The sequence below is a fragment of the Pavona decussata genome, unplaced genomic scaffold, assembly GCF_977016875.1.
Source record: "Pavona decussata unplaced genomic scaffold, jaPavDecu1.1 SCAFFOLD_340, whole genome shotgun sequence".
Taxonomy (NCBI): domain Eukaryota; kingdom Metazoa; phylum Cnidaria; class Anthozoa; order Scleractinia; family Agariciidae; genus Pavona; species Pavona decussata.
Window position 1 is genome coordinate 111,117 of NW_028145728.1, and position 19,679 is coordinate 130,795.

General features: G+C 38.7%; 2 long non-coding RNA genes across 2 annotated transcripts; both read right to left on the reverse strand.

The window, feature by feature from the left end:
- Positions 1-2,648: 2,648 nt before the first annotated feature.
- LOC146453247 (uncharacterized) lies at positions 2,649-5,587 on the reverse strand. The gene is made up of 3 exons (XR_014859546.1): positions 5,461-5,587; positions 4,007-5,414; positions 2,649-3,746 (listed from the first exon to the last, which is right to left on the reverse strand). It is a non-coding gene; the product is annotated as an uncharacterized LOC146453247 (long non-coding RNA).
- Positions 5,588-8,731: 3,144 nt separating this feature from the next.
- LOC146453248 (uncharacterized) lies at positions 8,732-9,998 on the reverse strand. The gene is made up of 2 exons (XR_014859545.1): positions 9,799-9,998; positions 8,732-9,706 (listed from the first exon to the last, which is right to left on the reverse strand). It is a non-coding gene; the product is annotated as an uncharacterized LOC146453248 (long non-coding RNA).
- Positions 9,999-19,679: the final 9,681 nt, after the last annotated feature.

The window sequence follows — 19,679 nt, forward strand, 5'->3', positions numbered from 1 at the left end:
CGATTATCAGTTGAGTAAGGCGTGACTGGGAGGTTGGATCACGATCATTTTGCCGTTAAAATTACGATGGACACGATGTTGTCATGGACAACTCTACTCGTTTCTAATGGTAATGATATCAAGAGCCGTGCGTCACCTGTTGGAAAAGAACGCCAAAATCGGCCACTTTCTGTCGATCTTCGAACATCAATCGTTGATGAAATACTCAGAAATGGAGGAGATATTACAATGAATTTCTTCGATTCGAAATCGGCGACAACAAAGTTCGCAAGTTTCGACTTATCGGAGCGACTACTGGCTGTTTCAGTCATATATATCTAGTCATTGCACTGGTTCGCTGTACAGATCAGTTACGGAATAAATACATTTTTTTCTGGAAAATATTTTGAGAAAACGACCCAGAGCTCAGAAAATAATTTGTTTTGGTGAAACAGCCCGTGATCGCTCCGCTAAATCGAAACTTGCAAACTACCTGCGAAGTTCGCGAAGTTCTCAACGGGAACAAATTTGACAACCGGAACTCCGCAATCTGTCTGGCCAAAGTAACATGAAATTCACTATAATATCTCCTCCATTTCTGATCATTATTTCATCGACGATTGATGTTCGAAGATCGACAGACTGTGGCCTGTTTTCGCGGGGTTTTTTTTCAACAGGCCTGACTCACGGTTCTTCATATCGTTACCATTGGAAACGAGCAAAGTTATCTATGACAGCATCGTAGTTTTAATGGAATTGTTAATGCCATATGATAGGTCTTATCACGGTTTTCGACGCCATTTTGACCGATGAGGGTAAAAGACGGCATGAGTTTGCGGAATGGCATGTGGCATGACCTGCGACATGGCATAATTATGCGAAATACGATGCTCGCGGAATGACTCAACTGAAATAAATTAACTGAAGAGTGCGTCAATTTTTTGCGCCAATTTTAAGAGTATTAGGTTTTTCGATTTTGCGGAAAATGTAACAGATGGGCTGCTTAGAAAATACACGCCTGTAGCTGGAATTGAACATGTCTGATCGGTGGTAATAGGAAGAAGTGATCGAGGGAGAAGAAAACGGTGAATACTGTTTAATGTTCTCACATTCAAGGAAATATGAGTACTATTCTCGGACACTTTTTGCAATTTTCTAGTATATATATAGTTCCTGCCCTTCCTTTAATACCTAAGCGCATGTGGAATAATTGTTTTATTAAAAACAATCAGGAAATATTGCTAGATCTTACTGATTTCGCTGTGCAAGAACAACCGGAAGACAACTTAATGGTCGCCATTTCTCGGTCATGGTATAATGGCTCTTATTAAAGAATAAATCATTGTATAATGCAATTTAAGCAATTTGATTGGCTTAGCGGCTATTGGTATATGAGCTATTATACCATGCCCGAGAAATAGAGACCATGAAATTGTCTTCTTATTGTTTTTCCAAAGCGAAATCTGCAAACTCTAGCAATATGCCTTGATTGTTTTTAATAAAAAATATACAATGGCCGCTAAGCCAATCAAATCCTTCGAATTGCATTATACAATGATTCAGTTTGTGATAATTTATATTATAATGAGGGAAACATACTTGATTTCCGATGGGGGAAGCAAATTGACATCGACAGATTTTAACTAGTTTCTTGAACATTAACGAAGTTTGTCAAAGACAAATTGTATACCTTCAGCATTTTAGCAATACATGAACACATTTTTTATTCAAAAAACATTATTTTACTGCCACCCTGACTGCCACTTACCGATGTCGCCGATGTCCTGTTGACGCAAAGCGGCGAAAAGGTCAACCACGTGCGAAGTAAAGGTCATGTGTCTGCGTTATTGCTTACGTCATGCTTCGGGGTTGTTCATTTCAAGGTTGACGCTTTTCGAAAAGAATATAATAATGTCAATTTCATGGGAAATGATCTTGAAAGATGATTGTATGACGCTAGCGTAAGTTAAGTTGAAAAATTCAAAATGTATCCTAGGCCTGTATTTGGCGAAGAGGCGGTTTTGATATCAGTCTGCATTTTTAATACCCAGCCTGCCGTCTGCAGTCTGCAATTTATACCTAGTCTGCATTTTATACTCAGTCTGCAGTCTGCAATCTGCAGTCTGCAGTCTGCATTTTATACTGACCGTTCGTTAAATCAAGGTTCCACTGTATGTGGGTCGTGAGTAAAATACCCCGCTGCCCTCCCCCGGCGCAGGTTAGTTCAATGAAACTTACAGCTTACAACTTGACCTGCCGGACCTACCCACCGAGAGCGCTTTCTTCGCCCTCCGTTTCAAATCACAAATATTTATAGCCAATTTTTGAATTTAATTTTTGAACTTTCCATACATTTCCCCTGTATTTTTTCCCGCGAACTTTTTTTAGTAGCAATTCACGGCTTTTTCGCTATACAAACAAATGTGTGGAAAGTTGAAAACACGACTGGACGCTTTCTGGCACAGCTACAACCCTCCAATTTCTTTTCCAAAAGATTTCAATTCATGAATTTTTCAGAAGCGATGTTTTATGACAATTATGTGACACCGGATTTCTATGCAAACACTGTTATTTCAAGCCTGTTTGCCTACTCGTCTAAATGGCGTCGGAAACCGTGATAAGGCCTATTATCCGCCATGTTTGAAATAGCTAGCCTCGTACCGAAACTTTTCAACTCACTCCGACTCTATAGATCCTTCGTACAAATCAAATGTTGAATTTAATTTTGGTTCGGCCCAAACAGATATTAAAATCGGCACATGTGACTAAGTGAGAAGTTAAACGGGCCTTAGTAAGTTATCAAAGTTGATATTATATACTTTCTTTGCAAGTTCAGTTTATAGCCGAAACTAGTGATATCTTATTTACTGATCATCAACTGAATGAATAAGAGATCTTCCTTTAACAAAGTACCATTTAGGGGGATAATTTTAAAAAAGGTATTTGTAAACTTTACGGTAAAAATAAGAAACTTGAAACACAAAGTACTACGTCATCATGCATAAGAGGCATTTTGCAGATTATTGGCAATCTGGAAAGCCTTGTATCAGTGACAAACGACGGATCGCGAACGAAAATATTGCGCAGTGGTATACGCGTATCAGGAAGTTTTTTGTTGACTATCCTTTGCGTTGTTTGTCCTTTTTATTATTTAGGACAGTATACAGATCCGAAATGTTGCGTATTTTAACAAGGTTTGGCCATGTACCCTATGACGGATACTTTGTCTATTGTCATCTACTTTACACGTCAGTGACATGATATTCCAAGTGCTTTGTTAGCTTTTGCTCATTGCTGGGCACAGTCGCGCACTGTGTTCATGGGTCATGGGTAAACATTTGGTTTCGAGGTCATTATTGGAGTCTGAATCATTTGAACATTAGCAGAGAAATGACATTGCCAAGTCTAGTTTCTCGAAACTTGTTTCTACACCATACTGACGAGCAGGAAAAACAACGGCAAAAAAGTTGTATATGATTGCCTTTGGACTTCTGATTTCAGCTCTATCGTGCCACTGTTGTGTACAGTTCCCTAAGCAGTTTGCTTTTAGTCGTTCTGTAGTAGTAGTCGTAATAGTCACTGGTGGCGGTTGTGGTGATTGTAACGATAATAGTGATTGTAGAGTGTAGAACACTACATGTTGAGGCCCCCGGGGGGACTCCCATATAAAAGTGACAGGGATGCTCGTCGGAAATTTTGAAAAGAACCCCTGAGAGGTACCAAGATCCTGTTTTGTGGGCGTGGCTCCAAATTTTTTAGTATCACCCCTAAGGGGTACTAATTCCAGCATACTGTCAAATAGTTCCTGTCATATTTTTCGGCTCAATACCCTAAAAGGTACCGCGAAAGCTCCCGCTGTGGACCTTTTGAGGAGGCTGAACAGCATAAGAGGAACCAAAACAGCATTTTTAACCCATAAAAATACGGCGGGCACCCTCGTCACTTTTATATGGGAGTCCCCCGGGGGGGGGGGGGGGGGGGTTGTGCTGGCTCTAATCTGCCACAATTTAATCCTTGTAGAACAGACCGGCCTCCCATGAAAACGTGTGTCGTCCGGGATTACTTACTTACTTACTAACTGACTGACTGACTGACTGACTGACTGACTGATTGACCTACTGACTGACTGACTGACTGACTGCTGGTGACTTAGGCATTTCGTGCCATACGGAACATAAAATAATTCCATTCTTAAGGCCTGATTATACAGAGCGCGAACGCCCCCTGTGCTATATTTTTCCACGAATTTAGTCGTAATAAATGTAGTGTTTGTCAACAAAGAGCATTTCAGTTCTGCCCAACATGTGGGCAACCGGTGCTCTTTTGCCACACGTATTGCTGCGTTTTCAAAGGCCAATGAAAATTGAGGTTTTTGCGAGCCTCGTGGCTCCACTGTCGGGGACGAGCTATAGAAAAACAACTGAAGCCGCACTGATTGGTTGATAATAAATAGTTCGTGTGACCATCGCACAAAAATTCGCTCTGAAGGGAATCACCGTGACTTTTGGCACGAACCAGTTTCCTGCTGCATTCGTGGTCGCCTCTGTTATAAACATTTTCATACAAATTGCTTAAAGCAATCCAATACGAACGTAGGCTCGATTACCAGCCGCTGTTCGGGAAAATGAGCCCGCGCTCGGGGAGGAAAGCCGGACCCGAGGGAGCGGCGGAAATGGAGCCTAATACGGACGCCGCGTTCGCGTTCCTGGTATATAAACAGGTCTTATAATTAGATATTGACGCTTTGTTCTTGGTATATCTGATATAGCCCATTTATTGCCGTTTCTTTGCTTCAGATGATATTTATTGCAACATTCGCTAACGTTTGACCCATTTAATGACTTCATTAATTAGTTATGTAAATTATCTTTGATTACGATTTTCATGTGATGGGTCAATTTTAAAATGCCCATTTCTACAATTATCTTTAAAAATTGGGACATATATCCCAGTTGCCAATATTGATGTACATTATTTTGAGGAGCAGTCTTTATATCATTTTATTTCTAATATGCAGATTCAGATGCAATTAAAGAACAATTTGAATGATCTCTTTGAGTGGTATAAGTGATTTTCTTTAGTAAACTTTTAATGCGAGTCAAAGGTAAATTTGACAACACCTTTGATACAACTTTGATGCGAGTCAAAGGTAAATTTGACTACACCTTTGATACAACTTTGATGCGAGTCAAAGGTAAATTTGACTACACCTTTGATAAACCTTTGATGCGAGTCAAAGGTAAATTTGACTACACCTTTGATAAACCTTTGATGCGAGTCAAAGGTAAATTTGACTACACCTTTGATAAACCTTTGATGCGAGTCAAAGGTAAATTTGACTACACCTTTGATAAACCTTTGATGCGAGTCAAAGGTAAATTTGACTACACCTTTGATAAACCTTTGATGCGAGTCAAAGGTAAATTTGACTACACCTTTGATAAGCCTTTGATGCGAGTCAAAGGTAAAATTTGACAACACGCGGTACGACGCGGGACACCTTTGATGAACCTTTGATGCAAGTCAAAGGTAAATTTGAGTACACGCGGGTACATCTTTGGTAAGCCTTTGACTCGAGTCAAAGGTAAATTTGACCACACGCGTGTACGCCTTTGATGAACCTTTGATGCGAATCAAAGGTAAATTTGAGTACACGCGGGTACACCTTTGCAAAACCTTTGACTCGAGTCAAAGGTAAATTTGACCACACGCGTGCACACCTTTGATGAACCTTTGATGCGAGTCAAAGGTAACTTTGAGTACACGCGGGTACACCTTTGCTAAACCTTTGACTCGAGTCACAGGTAAATTTGACCACACGCGTGCACACCTTTGATAAACCTTTGATGCGAGTCAAAGGTAAATTTGAGTACACGCGGGCACACCTTTGCTAAACCTTTGACTCAAGTGAAAGGTAAATTTGACCACACGCGCGTGCACCTTTGATAAACCTTTGATGCGAGTCAAAGCCACATCAAAGATCACCTTTGACGCGCGTCAAAAGTGTATGTAAAGGTGAATCAAATGCGGCCTCTGTCACCTGTGATTCGAATCAAAGGTGAAATCAAAGATCACCTTTGACGCGAGTCAAAATTAATCAAAGGCGTGTCAAAGGTGGCCTTTGACATGTCTTTGACCACACATTTGATGTTGCGCAAAGGCGTTTTTTCGTGCAGTGTTTTTAAAATGAACAAGACGCTGTGGGAGCGTTTACTTGGGCGTCATTGTAATACGAGTATCTGAGCATGCACGTTAGTTCAGTCTTTGGTGACAAGTGAACGATAAAAGATTCGCTAGTTCGACCGAAAATGTCACGCAAACAAAATAAAACATTACTTTCTTACTAAACATGGCGGATTTTGTAACCACGAGGTGCATCTAAGATAATGATGGATTTTGGCGACAAAGGAGTATTCAGTGGTAATGATGAATTTTGGCGACAGAGCGGTATTTGGGCGAATACCTTTCCACCCTGATACCCTTTTTTTCTGGGCTTTCTATGAAAGTTGTTGCAGCTTTTTCACTGGTTACAGCGCACGATCGCAAAATGTCACGCATAACGTGTAATATGACACGCGTGCGAAAAGACATGCGTTCTATACGGGACGCGTGTGATAAGACAAACCATCCAATTTACAGAAAGTTAATTCAACGAATCTATTTCATGATCACTGGAATGGGACAGAACTTTAATGACAAAATCAAAGCACTCTGTGAGTGACCAAAGAATGAATTACTTCAAATGATGTCTAGGTAGTGGTAGGGGATATGACGAAAGAAAACACCGCGAGCGAAGCGAGGCGGGGGAAAACTGTGCCGAGAGGGGAGCTGGCCGAGGGGGGACTGGGGAGAGGAGGGGCGCGGCGTAAAGGTTTTATGCTGCCGTTCCAGGGAAACCGCTGTGCACTAGATTCTAGTGCAACCTCTGATTGGTCAGATCACTGATTGTTGACAAGTTGATTGCCATCACCATATTCCCACGGGTTTACGCGATCAAAATTAGCATATTTCTCTGTCGGGAATTTGTATCATGGCGTTGGGCGGTGAGCGGGGTTTACAAATGATCTGTTCGAAGAAGCATTGAGCGATTCGCTTGGGAATTTCTCTAATATTACACAGTTGAAAGAAGAACAAAAACGCTGCTTGCTCGCCAAATTTATTTTGCATACGAATACACGATTTATGGGACACGGTTAGCCCCAAATGATGGCATTTTTCCAAACTCGCAGCTTTCAAACCTCCATGGAGCAACATCAGGCCATTTCTGTAATGATACGCACTCAGTTTCTGGTTGTACTGATGAAGACAAATTGATGCCGCGGCACAGATTGCATTTCTTAGTTTTGGCTCACAATTGCCCAGCTCGTTCAAAATCTTTTTTTCCTACTGCAGCCGGCTTTCCTGACTTGCAAATTGCAGTTAGGAATATGACCAAAAGTGGACACATTTCACACAGTTGGAGCTAAAACTGTGAGTTACAGATGGTAGATATTGAACTAGAAGACGACACTTTTAACATACAATCAGGATTCTTTGAATAATTTACTACTTCCATAATATAGTCTGCTTAGTGTTTTCCACAAAAATGTGGGATTTCATGGTTTCCATTCTGGAAAGTGCCCTTGCAGCAGCGTGGAAGTTTCCCCTGGCAATGTTTTTCACCGCTTTCCACTCCATGGCCTCCTTGCACTCATGTTCTTTAACCTTTCCAGTATTTGGGTACCCAATGAAGATCTAAAACAATAAGAAATCAAACTTTCAGCTGATTTTTAAAACAGCAGTATAAGCTTAAGACGTTTCGTGCTAAATTTTTGGAATTTTAAGTCAAAACTAGCATGAAATCTAATTTAGCAAGCAAATAAGATTACCTTGTACACTGGTTTATTTTGTCCCTGGGGAATATTCATTGACGCTTGCATTGTTTCCTCGATTGTAAGGGGATTTTCACCGTTTTCCTCGCTTCCTTCTTGGTTAAAGGTAAGTGACCTGTGCGAAGTTCTTGCTGTGGTTTGGTCTCCGGTCGACTGAGGCGCTTTTTCTCTGGCGAGACTTTCATCTTTATGTCGCTTCGCCGAAGGTGTAATTCCTGCAGGCGAACGAAGCGCTACTGATCTTTTCGTTCTTGTGTTGGAATTACTGCGGTCTGGAGATACACCAGTAATTGTAGTATCATTCACATTCAAAGCCGGCTCGTTGCAGCGGCTTGTAAGGATGAATGAGAGAGACGAACAGCTTGTCGAGCACATGGCATACAGCTCAGGTCGAAAAAAAAACTCTCCTTGCTCGAGTCGAAATCCTAGGTTTTCTAACGCTTGAGCCACAATAATGCTATCTTGTCCAGGGACAACCAGAGGCTCCTTATTTTTGGAAACGCCAAAGACCAGTACCGAGTTTACTCTTTTTGAACCACAAGTAAGCGACTTTTTGGAAAAGCGACAGTGGAGCTCCAACTTCATTTCACTCTATTTACCGCGAGTTGGAGAAAATCGCATATTTTCCCTCGAACTGTCATATTCACGTGCGTTCACATTTACATTCCAATGATTCCAAGGCATCCAAGCGAAGATGACGACATGCTGTTGACAGCTCATTGACAGGTATAGTACTAGTATACCGGAATGGCAGTGAATGCTGCCTTGGGGAGGCAGGTGACTGCTGTTATGATGAGAATAAGAAGGGGAGGTTGAAAGAGTTGAAAATGACCCATGGTGCTCATTTGAAACCGGAAAACACAGTGATGACAAGAAACGTGTAAAACAACGGAAATGTGTATTTAATGACATGTTGAAAGTACAAAGGAAACAGAACTTACAATTGTATTTGTTTGAAACTGTTAAATATACAATAAATTGTAGTGTGATTTTACTTAACGGTGGAACAGACTTCTGAGTTATACTTACTGTTACTAAGTAGTGAGCGTTTCTAAAACGCCCTCTATTAGAGTGATTACATAAAACCCGTGAAACAGCGTGACATACAAGGCTAAAAATATCGGACATTTGAAATGTTGTTTCCTGTTGCACTTGTTTATTTGGTAAGATAGTGAATCTAACTTTTGTTTTACGGGGCGTATAAACAAACACCAAGAAATCAAGTTTGGAACGAGGCGTATAAACATGCACCAAGTGATCAAGTTTAGAACGAAGTGTGAAAATTCACACTAAACGAAGCAATGGAAAACTAAAGTTTACTGACCTTGCAGTGAATACAATGATTCGCGTAAATAAAAATCTGATAGAAAATAAAATGTTGTTTACATGTCAAGCATGTCATTGAAAACGACTAACATCCAGTAAAACATTTGAAATGCGTATGTTATTCACATATTCATGACTTAAGCTGAGCTAAAATGCAGTTTTGCCCTGCTGAAAAAAATATAATCAGAAGATTGCACGATTGGAATTAAATACGCTGTCTCAGCGATTTCGGCGCGGCCGGCTTGGAGAGTTCTAAAACATGGCTAAACATGAATGATTCTTCTACAAATACAGTCCTTGTATGCATTATTTGCTTTTCGCATGAGGTAGTGTTCAAATTATAGTGTAAGTACGTAGCTTGAGTGCCTACGTTTTGTATTTAAAAATGAACAAAGTTGGAAATAATCAACGCAGATAAGCTTACGTAATCAACAACACAACTTTCAAGAATTTGCCTTCACTTTTACCAGCTTTAACCTCGAGGGTTCTCGAGGATATACCTGACGCTGAAATTGCAAATATATTGCGTTCTGAAATTAAAAGAGATTCAGTTTAGAAAATATAAACGAAGTAGAAACATTCCGCAAAATCAGGGGCATTCAAAACGACGAAAAAAACTCACCTTGATTTCTCTCCCTTGCTCTGTCCGAAACTGGAAAAAGCAAAGCAGCGCGTTGCATTGTGGTGCCCACAAAATTAACCACAATTCCTTTTTCCTTTGATCTTTGCGCGACCACAATCCTTTGCATTTTGCAAGAAAGCTCTCACAAGGCCCCATAAGTATATTTCTGTGCCGATTAGAGTTGCTGCCTTGCTCGGTCGCTTCAGGCTCCCTCGCTGCGGCAGCAACAAGGGGCGGAATGGGAGCTTCAATCCTTTGTCAACAGGCTCCCTCTCCCCAGTGCCACCCTCGGTCAGCTCCACTCGGGTCGCTTCGCTCGCGGCCTTTTCCTTCGCCGTTTCATCCGCCCTATCCGGCTACAGGAGCCTGTTCACAGGCTAACTGGAAGGCAACGCAAAGGTCGAAGTGTACGTTCATTCTTTTAGTGGTTTTGCGTGATTGCCAATGGACAAAATATCATGACCCAAAGGAGAGTGTTTCCAGGATTTAAAAGGGCTTTAAATGAAAGAAGCTGGGTTTATGAAGTGGAAAGACACTGCAGCTCCCGTAGCGATTGAATAACAAGCAGAAACCGTCCAGTTTTCCTTCCAAGAACCCCCGAAAAATTTTCTTCCTCAATCCCGCGTCGCCGGATGAAACTTGATACACGTGAACGATTAAATTGGTTGCCTAGCACGTGACCGATTTCTTCCCGGTGTTTTCAGCGTGGCAGTTCCTTTCTGCATCCAAACGACGGCTTCTCTCAACGTTTTGTAACATCGGAAGGGGCTTTCAGTTTTGCTAAAGCCCGGGTGCTAAAGTTGCTATTTTGGCTTTATCCAACGTAAAAATAAAAATGCGTTTAGCATTGCGGTACTCAGTTGTTGTTGGTATGAATATGCAAATTTTCGGCGTTTACGTCTGTTCCAATGAATCGATCTTATCGCAAACACTTGACCCCGAAGTAAAGATTTTTTCAAATTCTACTGTTATAATTTCATTCACAACATTAATTCGGAATTTTTAGGCTAATTCCCTTTGAAAGATTTCATTTTTGCGTTTTATGTTTGTTGAAACAGGCACACGAGTCATCTGACATTTTCTCGTAGTCCTCGTTAGTTTGTGTCGCGTTAAAGAACGTCTAATAAAGATGAATTGAATAATTTTGGTTTCACACTCGATTGAAAAGAGCTCCCCAAGTTTGCGATTGTTTGACAAGACGAGAGAACGGTAAATTGAATGAAATTCAAAATCTTAGACACGGCTACCGTGTCATGTTGGTCACTTGCGTGCCATTTCACCCCGTGCTGTGCTTGACACACTTCATTGTTCGATCCAACACACACCTTTGCTTTTATCGTGCGATAAGAACAAAAGAAAAAAAAAATAATTAGCCGGGGGTACTGCATTCTGACACACAGCTCAGATGCCGGCGCGTCATTTCACTCACTGCATATTGTTTAGCGTGTCAATTTGGCGTGCCCGTGTGTTCACCTTTCTCCCTGTTTTCCCGTGGACGATCACATTTCGGTTTTATCCAAGTGAACGCAAATTAAGAAATTAATTCGTTAAGCGTTGGTTGTCGCTGTGCATTAGCAAACTTTCAGTGTTTACAATTGTTCTGGTGAATAGATCTTATCGCTCACACTGGACTACTGGACCCCGAATGAAATTTAGTTTCGAAGCTTTAGTTTTGGTTTCCTACTTTACCCTAAGCCTTTCACCCACGAAATGGTCTTGAATCTTTAAAGTTAATTGAACGTTTTGTTTTTTGTTTTTTTTTTTGTATTGCGGCCAGAGAAATGAAATGTTTTGCTCGGCTGTATGTAAATTCAGTGTTTACGGCCTGATCTTATCGATTACGTTTGACACCGAAGGGGGATTTATCGAGAAGAGTCAAAAGAGCGTCTGTGAGGGAGGTTAATCGAAGTCGAACTTTTGGAAAATATCTGTCCTGAAAGGAAAGTTGCCCCTTAGTTTCGTTCAATGGAAGGAGTTAGCAGACAACACACATACTAACTGTTTTCTTTTAAGAATACGTTATTCGTTGTGTTGATTTTACGTCCTTGTTTTTTGTCCCGTAATGGCGGCTTATGATGAATACATGCAGACTCGGCCAACAAGTAGCGCACGCGCAGTAGACCCCTCTTTGCCATTTGAGACTTACGGAGAAATCCTAGTTTATAACTTGGGCTCCGCCCAAGTAACAAATGCAGACTCGGCCAACGTGTAGCGCACCCGCAGTAGACCCGTCTTTGCCATTTGAGACTTTCGAAGAAATCCTTTTTTATAACTTGGGCTCCGCCCAAGTAATTATGCGTTGGGTAGATCAGAATACTAACATGGGTACTCCAAAATATGATTGGACACATTAGAAAGCTGGGAATTTCAGACCCAAAGAACTTATTATTGAATTTTCTAAATACAGTGATAGTTGTTACATTCCCGTCAGCTGTATGCTACAGCTTTACTAAGTAATAAACAGGAACAGGAAAACTGTAATACATACACAGTACGGTCAAATACCTTTTATTACTGCGCCTTTCAATAACATACGGACTCAACTTAATGCAGTCAATATAAATCATAATTACGCCAACAACTGGCTGACCGAAAAAATACAGAAACCGACAATTCGTGGATTGAAACCAGAGTGCCAACTGACAGCGCACGAACATTACCTCTTGACCGCGTTGAGCCAAACATTGTTTCTAAGAGGTCTCCTGTGGTGTTGACGGCAGCGAAAAGCGTAACGGTTCGGTTGAATTTTGAAATTCAGAGTCCGCATGTTATTGAAAGACCCAGTAATCTTGCTTGGGACAAATGTCCCTTCACACATCAAAGTCGTTGAAGCTATGATGTTTACATACATACTTTATTTGATAAATTATAGGTTGTGAAAAAATATCACAGCCAAAGCTGATGTGGATCCACTATAAACAAAGTAAAATTACAATACACAAGAAAAATAACAAAGCAAGAAGAGAACTAATTAACACAATTATTCAATTACAATTAAAATATAAAATTTATTAAAATAAATAAAAATTAATCTTTGGATATACAGTAGAACCTGTATATAACGGCCCTGTATTAAGCGGCCACCCTCTATTAAGCGGCCAGTTTTCAAAGTCCCGATTGTTTGCTCATACAAACACTGTATTTGTCACCTGTATTAGGCGGCCACCTCTATTAAGCGGCTGCGGCCGCCCTGTAGCAGTCCTATGTTTGTCTTTCTTTGTTATTTTTAACTGAATTAAGCGGCCATCCTTGAATGGAAACTAAGCCATGTTATTTTAGGCGGTATTTTATTGCGTTTAAAAATGCGATCCAGCATCACTTTAAAGAAATAACATGTACAAAGCTACTGTAAGCTGATATTCGGCCGTTTATATCGTAAACGCTTTTCAGATGTCCGCACTGTGATGAAGTACAGTACCATATCACGAACGCTAAAAAAAGTTTGTTTTGAATATGCTTCACTCTCTAGCGAGAAATTCATCTTTAATTAGCTTGTTCTTCAGCCATGTGACATTGAACATTGAGCGTAACAACTGTGAAATGACGGAATGAGATATTTTGTTGTGAACTGTAAGTCATAGAAATAGAGCACTGTATACCGTAGAAGAGTAGAGGACAATTTATATTTATTGCATAGTGCTTTTACACAATGTTACGTATATTATACCATTAAGTTACAAGTTGGCACTGAACGTTAAAGTATTGATCGCTTGAAAGAGTGTTGATTGTCCTATTGTTTCCTTGCATGAAGTGTTTTGTATGATACGCCATGAAAATTGATATCAGACCACGCCCACTGAGTATTTTTAGTGATCCTGTATTAAGCGGCCACCTGTATTAAGCGGCCAGTTCCTCAAGTCCCGAGGGTGGCCGTTATATACAGGTTCGACTGTATTTAAAATCATGACAGATTCTTGATCGAAAGAAAATGCATCAACATGCAAAGAATTCTGTTAAAGCGTTGTAGGTTGTCTGGTACCTGTACACCAGCATGTCTAAATTGCAGTTAAGTTTGTTTTTATTTTAGTTAATAGCGACATAAAGATTTTCAAACTGGTGCAGACTTTTAAATTGAAGTTAATAGACAACGCAAAAGGAAGTAAATATTCTTAGTGAGACCAAGTTGGGATATACATATAGATTGGATTTTTATTATGGCCAACCAACGAAAGGTTCAGTTTCCCATAGCCCAAACGACTCAATTTAATTATTGCTGTTATTTTTCTTTTGAAAAGGTTCCTGATTCATCCCCTGCTTCCTTTTCCCAGGCGTTTCTAGGTTTTAATAATGTTTGTCTATATCTGACCTTGATGATGACGTCTGGAAAAACCTTTTGAGACGGTTAAATGGGCCGGTAGTGGGGAACATAAAATCAAGGCTCATATTCCTGGAATGTTAATTGTACAGTTACATTTTCAATTATGCAGAAAATACTTTAAATTTGCGGTTCAACTTACTGACCCACCTTCTAAGGGGGGGGGGGGGGGGGGAAGGGGCGGTGAGGGCGATGGGAATGGCCTATGATTAATTAATTTAACAACTTAAGGAGAGGCCAAGTCAACAACGCAGCTCATTCTATTTCTGTTCTTTATGTATCATTAAATTATAAACTATCATCAGTCATCTAATGTACTTCTTATTATTCATCCACTTCTTTGTTATTATCATTATTATTGTTTCGAAGACTGATTATTATCACTATTGATTAAAAACTAAAAGCAATTTCCATTATAATCCTTATGCATCTATTTCTTAGGGTTTCGCATTAGAGCCACCACAATCATCGTTAAAAGACCACGGAAATTGTGTTAAAGCCACTACATACCTGACTATGTACATGGCTAGGATAATTTAAAATTTTATTAATATTAATACCACTTTAGTTAATTAATTAATTAATTAATTAATTAATTAAAATCAAACTCTAAAGTTTTAAACATTGCATACCAGGCAGAGAAACTTGTTTGCGTTTTTAGTGCAGAGCCGAAGTATATTTATTTAATATTAGGCTTAAAACAAATATTTAAATGCAGAAGGTAAACTAATGTCACTGCTACTTACTCAGTTTTTGATTCTGGGTAGTGCCTTAAATACAAGCAGTGAGCAGTGAAGACTAACAATGTCGTTTTGTATGGGATCTATTTTAAATGACCTGCGCGATAATGCATCAGGACATCACTCTATAAGCTGACTGAGACAGTTAAGAGGTGCCATATTTTGCTATTTTAACATCAAGGATGTTATATTACGTTTTTCAGTTCTCTGGAGGTAATTGTCTTTAAATAGATAGGTTACATGTAGCGACCAGTTTTCATCTTTTTGGACTTTTGGGTGATTTAATAAAGAGATGCATGCCAGCTTGCTTATACAAGGGGCAAAGCTCTTTTCCCTTTTCAGGATGTCAGTGAGAATTACTTCTACCAGTAAGAGTGACTGTAAATTCTCTTTCATTAAGTACATCGGCTCTTAATTTCTTTCCGAACATTTCTACATCAAAGGCGAAGAGCTGAGTTTCCATGCACTGATCTTGGTGCAAGAGGCTTAGAATGAACTTGATCACCATTGATCACCTGCATGACTCTTTCTCAGCTTTTGGCCATAAGAGGGAATTAAAGGTAGGTTCCTCCATGGAGATTCACTGAGGAATTGCAAATGACCAGATCGTCAAGAAGAAAAAGGGGTTTGGGAGTATTTTGTTCCAAGCTTTGGATAAGCTTTCATACAGGCACACAGATGCTTGCATGGAAGTCGGCACCTCTTACAGCCTGGACATTGACACTGGGAAAGTGTTTTTGTCTTCCCGGTATTTCACCTCATACATCCGCTTTCCACCACTGTTTGTATTAATTACTCCTGATGATGACATACAGATATGGTTTGGGGTGATGTCCATCTCCCAGCATTCCATTATGTGAATTACCATTCAGCAGGGCCTTAATTATGCAGGAAGGGAGGGAAGTTATCTTTACAGCCTCGTGACTTTCATGGTACTGGACATTGCATGAACTCAATATACCTGAAAGTAATTGAGAACAAGGGCATCAAACAGTGTTAAATTAAGCCAACACCAAGCCATCAAATTCATTTATACCAGAAAGTAATCATTAATTAGCAAATTGCTGTAATTTAACATGTATATTCTTTTAAACAATTTAACCTAAATGTGGATGTATATACATGTCATAAAACATTTACTTTAAAAGCAGGTTAAGTGTAAACAATAAAATGAATAATAAAAATAATGATGATAACGATGAGAATGACACTGTAATGTATGCATATTTCTCCAGGGAGTATTAATGCATTATGGTTAACTAACATAAAATTATGGTAACTGGCAAAATTATACAATATGTTATTAAAGTAAATATTAAACAACTTTCTTAGCTATCAGGTAAGGGTTTGTGATAAGCACAGTCAACATCTCCCTCAGGGAGTGATTCTTGTATCCCAAGGGGAAATCATACTTAATAACGGATTCATTTAGCCACTAAAACCCATCGTTTACAAGTGTTAATAGCCGCTGCAACAAGGTCATCACAATATGCATGATATTTAAGTTTGGCACCAAAGCTAAAAAAATGAACAAGTTCAGAAATACAGTAAATACTGTTATATTATTATTATTTGTTTGATGTTGATTTGGGCTACTGTTAAAACATTTTATAATTGAATGGATTAAATTACTGGTAATGCTACCAGCTAGTACAATGGTAAATCCAGCATTATGTTATGGCATAAGCATGTCATCAGTAAAAGGAGAAAATAAATGCTATGAGTTAACAATGACATATTGTATAAACTTGATTTGAAAAAAAAAAATGTCAGGAAAAAGGTATAATTAAACCATGAATAATACGACAAAATTTAAAGGGACTATGTCTGACCCCTGGCGCGTGCACATGTTGATGAGAAGCACCTTAATTATATTGAAATCATTGGCCCAACTTTTTCAAATAATGTCGGAGAGTTCAGGAAACTGTTTTGATCTGTTTGGATTGCATTTATCTTCTGAAAGTTTAAGCTGTTTTTTTTTTTTTTTTTTTTTACAATTAACGATCTTTGAGTGTCATAGAGTATAATCTATGATTTAACAATAAATGAATAAAATTTATAATTAATTAATTAATTTGAAATATCATTAGTTCATTACAATATTTTAAGTTAATTTATAAGTCCCTATTACAGGCAGATAACTATTTGACCCTGCAGATAAATTATCTGCCATGTACATATACCACTTTTTATGCCAGGGGTATATGGTAATGCTATTATAAAAGAGGCATTTGATCAAGTCATTTACACCCATGCACACGTATATCTTCGAATATGCAGCAGAAATAGTGTAACTGATGAGTTTCTTGTTTTTTTTTTTTTATTCCTTTGCATTTTCAGAAAGGTTTGTTAAAGGTGTGGTACAGCATATGTGTTACTGACACCTGTCAATAACAAGGTTACCAGGTAGTGGTAAAGTATTTTTATACCACACATAAAAAAATTGGTCTCATGATGCATGGTTTACAATAATTCTTCTGTAGGGTGAGATCGGACATCAGCATACACCACTGGCAGCTACTATCAGTCCACATTATGATCTCACCACCCACCCAACCCTGATGAAATCCGAGATAGAGATAGGCTACCAAACCCTGAAACTACTGTATGTCCCCTACTCTTTTCAAACAGTGTGCGGCTTCTATAATGTCCTACCTACAGATTAAATTATTGGGAACATTAGACGTTGAAGACAGGACCTGCTGTTAATCATCCTCACGAATCCACCGGAAAAGACTAGAAGGTCAAAGCGTTTGTTACTTAACAAAAGCAGCCCTTTTGTCCTCAGTTTTTTTTAAAGACCCCATTAAGAGTTGGTCTGGCAGGGATTTAAAACCATGATCTCGATCCACACCGTAGTCCAGTGATCTACTAACTGATCAAGCTAGCTGGCTAGCTACTATTCCCCAAGCCTACTACCCATGCACAGTGCATGCTTAAGTAATTTTCACTGTTTCAATGACAGACATTGACTTGTACGATTAAGCCTGTGAAACACAGCTGACTGCGTAATTTAAATGCATGCATGTTCAAAAGAAATGCAAATTCAAAACTATAAAAATTTCATAATTAACTGATTACCTTCACTTCAATCCACGTGGAAAGAATAATTATAACTTATACTTCTGGCTTATTCATAATATTTAAAAAAAAAAAAACAAACAAACAAACAAAAAAAAAAAAAACGAAGTAGTACAGGATTACCTAGTATTGAATTTGTCCATCAGTTAAATAGACAAAGTTTTCCTACTTTAAAATCAGGAGACCAAGCAATTTGCTGAACATAGATTGTTGCAGGGAAGGTTTTCTTTTTGAATATACTAATGAGTGCATGTATGACTGCCTGTTCTGTAACTACAGCAAAATTTTAACTTATAATTAAGCTGCAGTACTAAGGTATCAATCATTGAACTAAAATAACCAGATAGGGTTTAAAGCATAAATTAATTGTGCCTTTTTTTTTAGAGGCAGAAATCTTATTAGCAGTAACATAATTAAATGCAAATTCTTACTTTTTCCAGACTTTGATTTTGCATCACCAAGTTCACTCATTTCTTTTGAGATCTTGTCCTAATAATCCTTGATGGCACCTCATAATTTTCCCATCCACATGTACAAAAGGGACTCTGTCACATGAAATGCTGGCTCAGCACCATAATCCTTTCTGGCCTTTTCTCTCCCAAAATGACAAATCATATTCTGTAGTTATGAACAATACCAGGAATTCTCATTAGAAGCTGAAAGTTACATGGATGCCTTGATTGTCTCAAACCAACTAACTCTTTTAAACAGTGAAGATGTACTGTCCTATCTACTAATAGTAATAATAATAACAATTTTAATAATAATAATAATAATTATCATGATAATAATAATTAACTGTTTGTTTACAGTTGATATAGGCCATTGTTTACTCTCTGATCACCTTAATCCTCCAGTAATTATTTGGCAATAAAATCCAGATTGAACTTCTTTTCCTCTTATAATTTATATACAATATTCTGCTGGAAACACATATTTTTAAAGTTGCCAATTCTTCAAGAAAGGGTAAGTAGGAGGTGGGGCAAAATTAAATTGCTATATATTAATTATCAACCAAGAATATGATGGTTCCTTCTAAGCTAAGGTTTTATACCGCCAGGCAAAACTAAATCTTTACAATACAATTAATTTTGATTTTTCAATTTATAAACTTGTACTTCCCTTCCCCCCAACCCCATTTTAAACTTAACAGTAAATTGCATTTCAATTCTTAAACTACAATTAATATTCAACACATCAGGTGGGCTCGATATTCACCTTCTGTGCACAATGGATCCATGTAATTTTCTGGATAATACGCATAATTCCATGTGCTGGGCAGAAAAGACAATCGATCTCCAGCTTTTCTTTTTTTTAATAAAACTGTACTTTAATTGTTATCCGATTAAGCTGAATAATAAAAAAAGTTATCCTGCTAAGATCTTGTAAAATACCTCCTGATTATAGCAAACTCAGCCCATTGATCTGTGGTTGTGGAGATTTCAGATAATTAAAACACACACATTTGCTTAACTTAGCATATTATATGGTTATAATTATAATAAGCCTACGAATGTTTTGCATTACTTACCGTTTCAGCCACTTTATCTACCTCCACTACACTGTCAGGTGTAAAACGCAGCTTCCAGAGGCAATGTCTTCTTTCACGATCGAGAGCGGGATCACAATTTTCCATGCGTTAAACCAATAAAAAACCTGGGGGAGGGGAGGTACTAGTACAGGGAGGCTCTGCCCTAAGGTCCGACCCCTTACCCTTTTATATACCATTTTTGACAGAAAAGGTA